This window comes from Fragaria vesca, linkage group LG5 (assembly GCF_000184155.1).
Source record: "Fragaria vesca subsp. vesca linkage group LG5, FraVesHawaii_1.0, whole genome shotgun sequence".
NCBI classification, from domain to species: Eukaryota; Viridiplantae; Streptophyta; class Magnoliopsida; order Rosales; family Rosaceae; genus Fragaria; species Fragaria vesca.
Window position 1 is genome coordinate 27,182,861 of NC_020495.1, and position 7,527 is coordinate 27,190,387.

The following is a 7,527-nucleotide window of genomic DNA, read 5'->3' on the forward strand; positions in this document are numbered from 1 at the left end:
AAGAAGAAAGGCGTCGACGAGTTCCGTTCTGCGTCCACCTCGTCTCCTGGGAGAAGGAGAACGTCTCCAGCGAGGCTCTCAAGGCGGCGCGTATTGCAGGTAACAAGTACATGGCCAAGTTCGCCGGGAAAGACGCGTTCCATCTACACGTTAGGGTTCATCCTTTCCATGTGCTCCGCATCAATAAGATGCTCTCTGGTATGAGGGGGGCTTTGGGAAGCCTCTTGGGACATGCGCTAGGGTTGATATCGGACAGGTGTTGCTCTCTGTGAGGTGCAAGGATAGCAACAAGAACAATGCTTGTGAGGCTCTCAGGAGGGCTAAGTTTAAGTTCCCCGGTCGCCAGAAGATCATTGAGAGCAGGAAGTGGTGAGTATTTGCGCTAATTTTATTGTTTGATTAGTTGAATTTGATTGTTTATTTGATTGGTGAAGTATGTGGTTTCGATTGCGATATTATGATCTGTTTTCCGATGGAATTGTTTTGGTTGCTAACCGATAGCTGTGGAAATGTTTAGTTTTGACTGGTGGGTAGCTGTAATTAGGTGCATAGATGTTGAATTGCATACGTAATCTGTACATATATCGTAATATTTTTTGTGTGGTGGCTGGCGGAGTGAGTTTATGGTCTTATTAGTGTTGTGTTTTATTAAGGCTCATGATAACAGATGAAGTGGACATGTGGAATTTGAACTCGTTATTTGATTTTTTGTGTCGCGAGTGAGTGTGTTATTGTTGGTTTTGGGTGTTGACATAATTCATAGTGTTGGCTCCTAGCTTATGTTTTTAGTTCTGCAGAGATGTATTTGTTATGCTCCCTTGGTGGCTTATTTGTCTTGTGGGATTGAATCTTTTGTTACAACTTTGTTAATTTTCAGGGGATTTACCAAGTTCAACCGTGTTGACTATGTGAGATTGAAGTCAGAGAAACGCCTCCTTCCTGATGGTGTCAATGCTAAGGTTAGTGAATTCCTAATGAATGAACCACATCTTGTAGTATTGCTATTTGTAGGATTAGATTCCTTTGTGTCAGCTTTTATCTTAACTTGGGCACAAGTTTCCAATGTCTAAGCTAGGCCTCATTGTTTCCTTCCAAGTATGCAGGTTTCACACTCTTATGGTGTTATCTACTGCATTATTTGGCAAACCTGCCTTGCAGAATCTTATTTGCAATGGACTTGTACTTGCTGAGGAAGGAAAAATAATGAGTAAAAGTCTGAAAAATTATCCTCCACCAATTGATGTTATCGATCAGTGTGTTGCTGTACATGTTTATAGTAACTGACTGTTCGTATTATAGTTTCTGTGCCTTCTCTTTCCCTGGTTTCTTTGTCAAATGGTGGGAAGATGATATATTTCTCAAAAATCGTGTCTAATAAAATTTCAAACCTGCAAGATGCAGTACAATTATTGGCTGGGTTGGATAATCAATTTCAAACCTTTACTGAGGTTTTCGAATCAGTTGTGAGTGGTTTTGAAGCTGCGAAAGAAGATGTCTATGGGTAATGGGTTTTCAATTCCATTCATTTTTTTGTTTCAATTACGTCTCATCCACTAAAACTGAGTTTCGGAACAGTATACTAAAACGCAGACCATGATAGTAAATCATTAGAATACTCCAATTATTTCCCTCATATAAAAAACTAACATACATGCAATTGGTGATGAATTCCGTTGTTGTAATTGAGCTTTGGGTTTTTGTTTTTGGTTCGGTTGAAAATTTCTTGATTGATTATTCTCGCAGGTTATGTGGATAGCAATTCAATGGGCCTTCCCTTTTCCTAGGTTTGGTATTGATGATCACTCTAGCTACATGATTGTGGAATATCTCATTTATGTATGCTTCTTATTCAGTCTTTCTTTTGACAGGAAATGGAGCAACAGTCACCAGTAATAGAGATTATGCATGTGTATGTTGCAGCAGTGCCTCTAAGAGCCACAAAAAAGGACATGTCCGGCTCCTCACCTCTACTGCTGACTCTCTCTCAGTCTCTTGAAAGGTAAAATAAAATTATGTTATCCTCCTATTTTTCCCAAAATTTCATTCACATGTGGAAAATGATATTTACTACTATAATTTGGTCTGTGTGAAATTTAATATCGGTTTGGTCTATTTCGATCAGTGTTCATTATATAGCTCATTCTTAAATCTCTCAAAAATATGATCATGGTGATTTTGTAGCTTCTGTCCTTCATGGGATCTGCACAAAAGCATATTGCTCAAGGAGAAGGAGAGGTTGTTTTGCATTGATGTAGGTAATGACGAGCATCGCGGACGATGGAACTTCAACAACAAGGTTGTAATTGTCTTTTTACATATCATTCTTAGTTACTCATGCAGCTGATGGTGAAGGAATCTCGGTCTATTGCCATGAGAATTTTCTCAAATCAATTCATATAGGAAACTGTTGATTGTCAATTGGTTGTCCTGGAATAGTTAAAATTATCAAATAACGATAATCTGATCATTATCAAGAATATCTTTCAAAAAAAGAAAAAAGAAAAGAAGAATATCAAGAATACGGATACAACTATATTTAAAAGAGGTTCAACTAGATAAAATTATCGTTATTATCGTTATCGTTATTTTCATGCAGAGGTTCATCAAACAGATCTTCTCTGTAAGAGAGGCCGAACATGGCGGATTCAGGGTTGTTGGGTTTTGCTGTGAGGAAGAGAATGGAATATTCGTTAATATTTTTTGGGCTGAGACAGGAGAAGAGAAATATGGGTAAGTGGTTCTGTATATATGCTTTTCTTTATTTAATTCTATCTAATTGCTAGGATTTTTTCTTTTAAATTGCATTCATGTCTGCAGGTTTTCTAATCGATTTTGCCAGTTTCCTACTTCCTCCAAGTATAAGGATGTTTTTGTTGATAGCTGAGTTCTAATTTTTGTATAGTTATTGTTCTTTTCTATAGCTTAAATCTTTGATGTTCTGGGTTTGACAGATGTGGCCGGATTTGACTCAGACCAAAGATGGAGGCTTGGACATGATAAACCTATGTGTTTTGGGATGGGCAAGATCCAAGCCCAGGAAAGGTAATTTGAAAAATCATTTTAAATTCTACTTTTCCCTGGAGATATATCTGCATTTATACTCATGAACAGCTTTGTCTTTGTTTCAAAATGTTAGTATTTTTAAGGATAGATATGATGTGATCAAGTTCATCAAGCTGGCACAGCAACATGGCTTATATATTCATCTCCATATTGGTCCTGATAACAGGTTAAGGCTGCAAAATGTGCACAGAAGCGTGTTGGATATACACATTAAAGTAAGGACCATATTCCCCTGTTGATAATCCAATATCAATATGTCAATATATATGTGAAAAAGATTCATGAGTATATCAAATGGAAAAATAATACAAGTCTCTGTTTTCTTCCTTTCAAAAAATTCCCCAAGTTGGAAACATATCTTCATTATGTTCCAATTTTTTCAGAATGGACCCAGCTTTTTAGATTGGCAATATTGAACATTATCTCACCAAGGTATACTCAAACTCTTCCCAAATTTTATTATTATTTTCTTCCAGAAACAAAATACATTTCCATCAACAAGAAATCAGCTCCAATGCTTTGAAGTGTTTATTTTGTTCTCATTATGCAAGTGACTTTGATGGGATGGAGACATTGGTGTTCTGCAGTGGAATATTTTCCGTACAGTTGTTGATTGATTGATTCATTTCAGGTGACAGGGTGGGCGATACAGGACAGAAATGAAGGAGAAATTCGTTATAGCAGTTTCTGTTTTTAAGGTGACCTTTTTGTTATGTCAGTAATGTTAGGTAAGAACTTGCATTCACATATTATAATTAAAATGTTTTCACACTAAAGTGGGTAAATAGAGTGCTAGAGTTTTTAATTACAAATGGACAGCTCTTATCTCAGATTTCTGGACGTTAATGGACTCAACTACATGAAAGAACTTGGTTGAATACCGACCGTTACTCGATAGTTGGGGAACCGATTGGTTCATCCATATTGCAGAAGGTTTTGGAACCAGGATTTTCATAGAGGTAGATTATTCGACCTCTTTTACTTGCACGTGTTTTTTAGTTGTGAAGTGACAGTTCAGTCTTGCAAAACTGTTATCTGCTAAAAAGTTAATGGAAATATGGAAAGAAATCAGTGTTATAAATTAGGCAGACCAATGCATTTTACCTGAAAATCTTAAATATTTTAAGAAATAAATTATCTGATGTAGTAGCAAGTATCATGCATGTGCCTTCAAAAATATTGGCATCACATTTCTTTTGGATGTTGTGTGCAGGATTTGGCTGGGTTGGATAATCAATTTCAAACCTTTACTGAGGTTTTGGAATCAGTTGTGAGTGGTTTTGAAGCTGCGAAAGAAGAAGATGTCTATGGGTAATGGGTTTTCAATTCCATTCATTTTTGTTTTTCAGTTTACTATATTATTATGCGGCCTGGCGCCGACCTACTGTCTCTAAGGGAACGTTGGGCTGCCGTTTTTGCCCTTCCGTTCTCTGCTTATTTACAATTCTGGCATGACAGGTGTTAGCTATTTACTTCCATGTGTGTCTACCGTCTCCGCGTGTCTGTTCCCTGGCTTTCGTTTCTTTTTCTTTCTTTTCTACGTCTTGGTTTCGGCACAAGTCACAACAGAGGAGAAAGAGTCTGAAAGAGAGTGGAGATCAGAGAGAGGAGATCAAACTAAGATAATGGTTTTAGGTGAATTCAGGTTTCCTAAGGTAAGCATGGTCCTTTGAAATTTTTTATTTTTTTTTCATTTGGATCTTGAATTATGGGTTTATGAGTCGCTCAATATGGTCGCTTATCTCCTTTGGTCTGATTTTTGCGTGATTAATGCAGGTGTTCGATTTCGCTGATCACTGTTGTTGCGAGTTTGGGTTTCAATCAAGCATCAAGAATAATTCAAGATAATGAGGTTTTGGGTCAATTTAGGTTCGTCAGCGCTACGACGACTAACGATCAAAATTTTGGTGTCGATCAATATCAGTCTGATAGTTATACCATTCATCTTCACCTTTCTATCTATTAGTACCGATTTCCCAATCTAATAGTTATATGCATGTACAAGAATCTTTTAGATCTTTGAATTTTTTTTTCCATTGAATATATTTTGCTGACTTTTTTCATTTTGGTTTTGAATAGGGAGGGGTTTAGAGACAGTCATACAGGTACATAAAGGAACGTTGCTAGAAAAAAAATTAGGATGCTGCTGTAAGTGAATCTCATTTTTCCCTGATCTATATGCTCGGTTCTTCTAAATATGTAATTTTTTGGTCAAATTTCGAATGGTTTACTATGTCATATTTTCAATTACAAAATTTATGTACCAAGAATTTGGGTTCCTGTTTCTTTCTTCGTTTTCCGTTCTGATTTTGGGTCTTTTTAATGCAGCAACTGTGATATAACTCCCCTGTGTTCCACTCCTTGGCAATACCGAACATTTCCTGTACAAGATATTTAAGTTTATGTATTTTGATTATCTCTACATCCTAGCTTTGAAAAGTAAATAGGCCGCATAGTACTCTGGATTTTGATTAATACTTTGTTATTATTTGGTAAGATTGTTTATTTGTGAGTTTCTTGGTAGTTCTCTTTTCTTTTTTCTTTGTTTTTTTTTTAAGTTCTTGTTTAAGTTCCTGCTTGAAAACAAAGAATTTGGTTTTGCTGTTTATGTAGTTTGCTTGAAGTTTTGATGGTGTTGAGGTTCATAGGTATGTGCTACTTCTTCTACATTCAAGATTTCAAACAATTCTATATTATTCATTTAGTTGGGAATCTTTGGGGACTTCTGTTTTAATTTATTTTTTTGTAACAATGAAAAAAAAATTTGGCCAAAATTGTTTGTATTAGTTGATTCCAGATTTTGTATAGGTGCTTTGCTATCTTTTCTATGTTTATGTGGGTTTAGTCTTCTAGGTAAAGAATTAATGTACAAAAACATACTGTGCACAGAAAGACTTCTCCTTTATAGAGATAAGAGTGTATTTATGTGAAAACTGTGATCAATGCAGATGCATGTGGATTATACTTCGATGAATGAATTTTCTTTATAGAGAATTCATTGGATGTGGATTATACTTCAATGAATTATCTCCTTTATAGAGATAAGAGTGTGTTTCTGTGAAAACTGTGATCAATGCAGATGCATGTGGATTATACTTCAATGAATGAATTTTCGTTTCTGATTTTGAATTAGTAAAATTGGTATTTTGATACAAATGACATTAATTACATGCAGAGGTTCATCAAACAGATCTTCTCTGTAAGAGAGGCCGAACATGGTGGATTCAAGGTTGTTGGGTTTTGCTGTGAGGAAGAGAATGGAATATTCATTAATATTTTTTGGGCTGAGACAGGAGAAGAGAAATATGGGTAAGTGGTTCTGTATATTTGCTTTTTTTTATTTAATTCTGTCCAATTGAATGGGTAATGGGTTTTCAATTTTATTCATTTTTGTTTTTTAATTTACCATATTATTATGGGGCCTGGCGCCGACCTACTGTTTCTAATAGGCTTTGGGTAAATTCAGTCAAAGCATCCAGAATAGGCTTTGGGTAAATTCAGGTTTCCTTCAGATTCCCCCAGAATTAAGCTAATTGGTTTTCCGTTCTTATTATCTTATTTTCCTTTTGACTTCTCTCTTTTCTGATCGATTGTTCTTACGTTTTCAGATTCTGTGGCTCTGCGTGCTGTGATCGAGCTTCGTCGGGGAGGTAAATTGGATTTAGGTTTTCAGAATTTAGGAATTGATGTGAAGTCATGGGCTTTGCGTTTTGTTTTGATACGGTGTTTCGGGTAAACTAGGTGCTCTCATGTATAGGAATCCGTTAATATGGTTATCTTTCGATTCGATTTTTGGGAAATTTGAGTGCAGAAGGTGTTTTCTTTCTTCTTGGGTGTGTGCATCTAAGTATGTTAAACTTCTGGGTAGGTGCATTTTGTATTCGGTTTTCTCATTTTTTTTTACAGGTTTAAGTTGAAGTTGCTGCAAAACCAATTCCTGTGTTTAAGCTCTTGGTAATCAGGTTATATTATTTTCCTTCTGTTTAATACCAAGTTATGTTCTCATGTATATGAATCCGCGCGGCTGGACTTACTAATAGGATACCCTAATGCATGACTTCAGCCAAAATTAGGTGTTGTGGTTGTTCTGCAAGAGAGAAATATAGCTAGATTGAATCATCTGCATGTTACTCTGAACTGCCATGTTACTCTGTTGTCCACGTAACTTGAATAAAGATTCATATTCATATTTTCAATGTTTTGGGTTTTGTTATTTCTGCTTTAGGAATCAAGGAATTGGATCTTTAGGAGGTTTGTTCCAAGGCATCTTTGGGTTTTGGTTGTCTGCTCGACGCGGAGAGAAAGCCAATGAGTGAAGGAGACAGGGGAGAATAGTCTCTCCTTTCGAAAGTAAGCAACACTCCTCCAAGCTTAATTTCACTACAAAAGGCTTATCGTTTATCTTAGATTATTTCTTATTATTTTACTATCTTTCTTTTGGTTTTATTGATTGATTGGTAGGGA

The 7,527-nt window shown here is 36.0% G+C and overlaps 1 pseudogene across 1 annotated transcript; it reads left to right on the top strand.

Moving 5' to 3' along the window:
* On the top strand, positions 1 to 5,154 carry LOC101296113 (annotated as a pseudogene). The gene is made up of 12 exons (XR_184834.1): positions 1 to 369; positions 878 to 959; positions 1,744 to 1,818; positions 1,869 to 1,999; positions 2,182 to 2,296; positions 2,597 to 2,730; positions 2,818 to 2,866; positions 2,952 to 3,042; positions 3,112 to 3,278; positions 4,277 to 4,374; positions 4,840 to 4,915; positions 5,143 to 5,154. The product of XR_184834.1 is annotated as an uncharacterized LOC101296113 (transcript).
* The last annotated feature ends 2,373 nt before the right edge of the window (positions 5,155 to 7,527 follow it).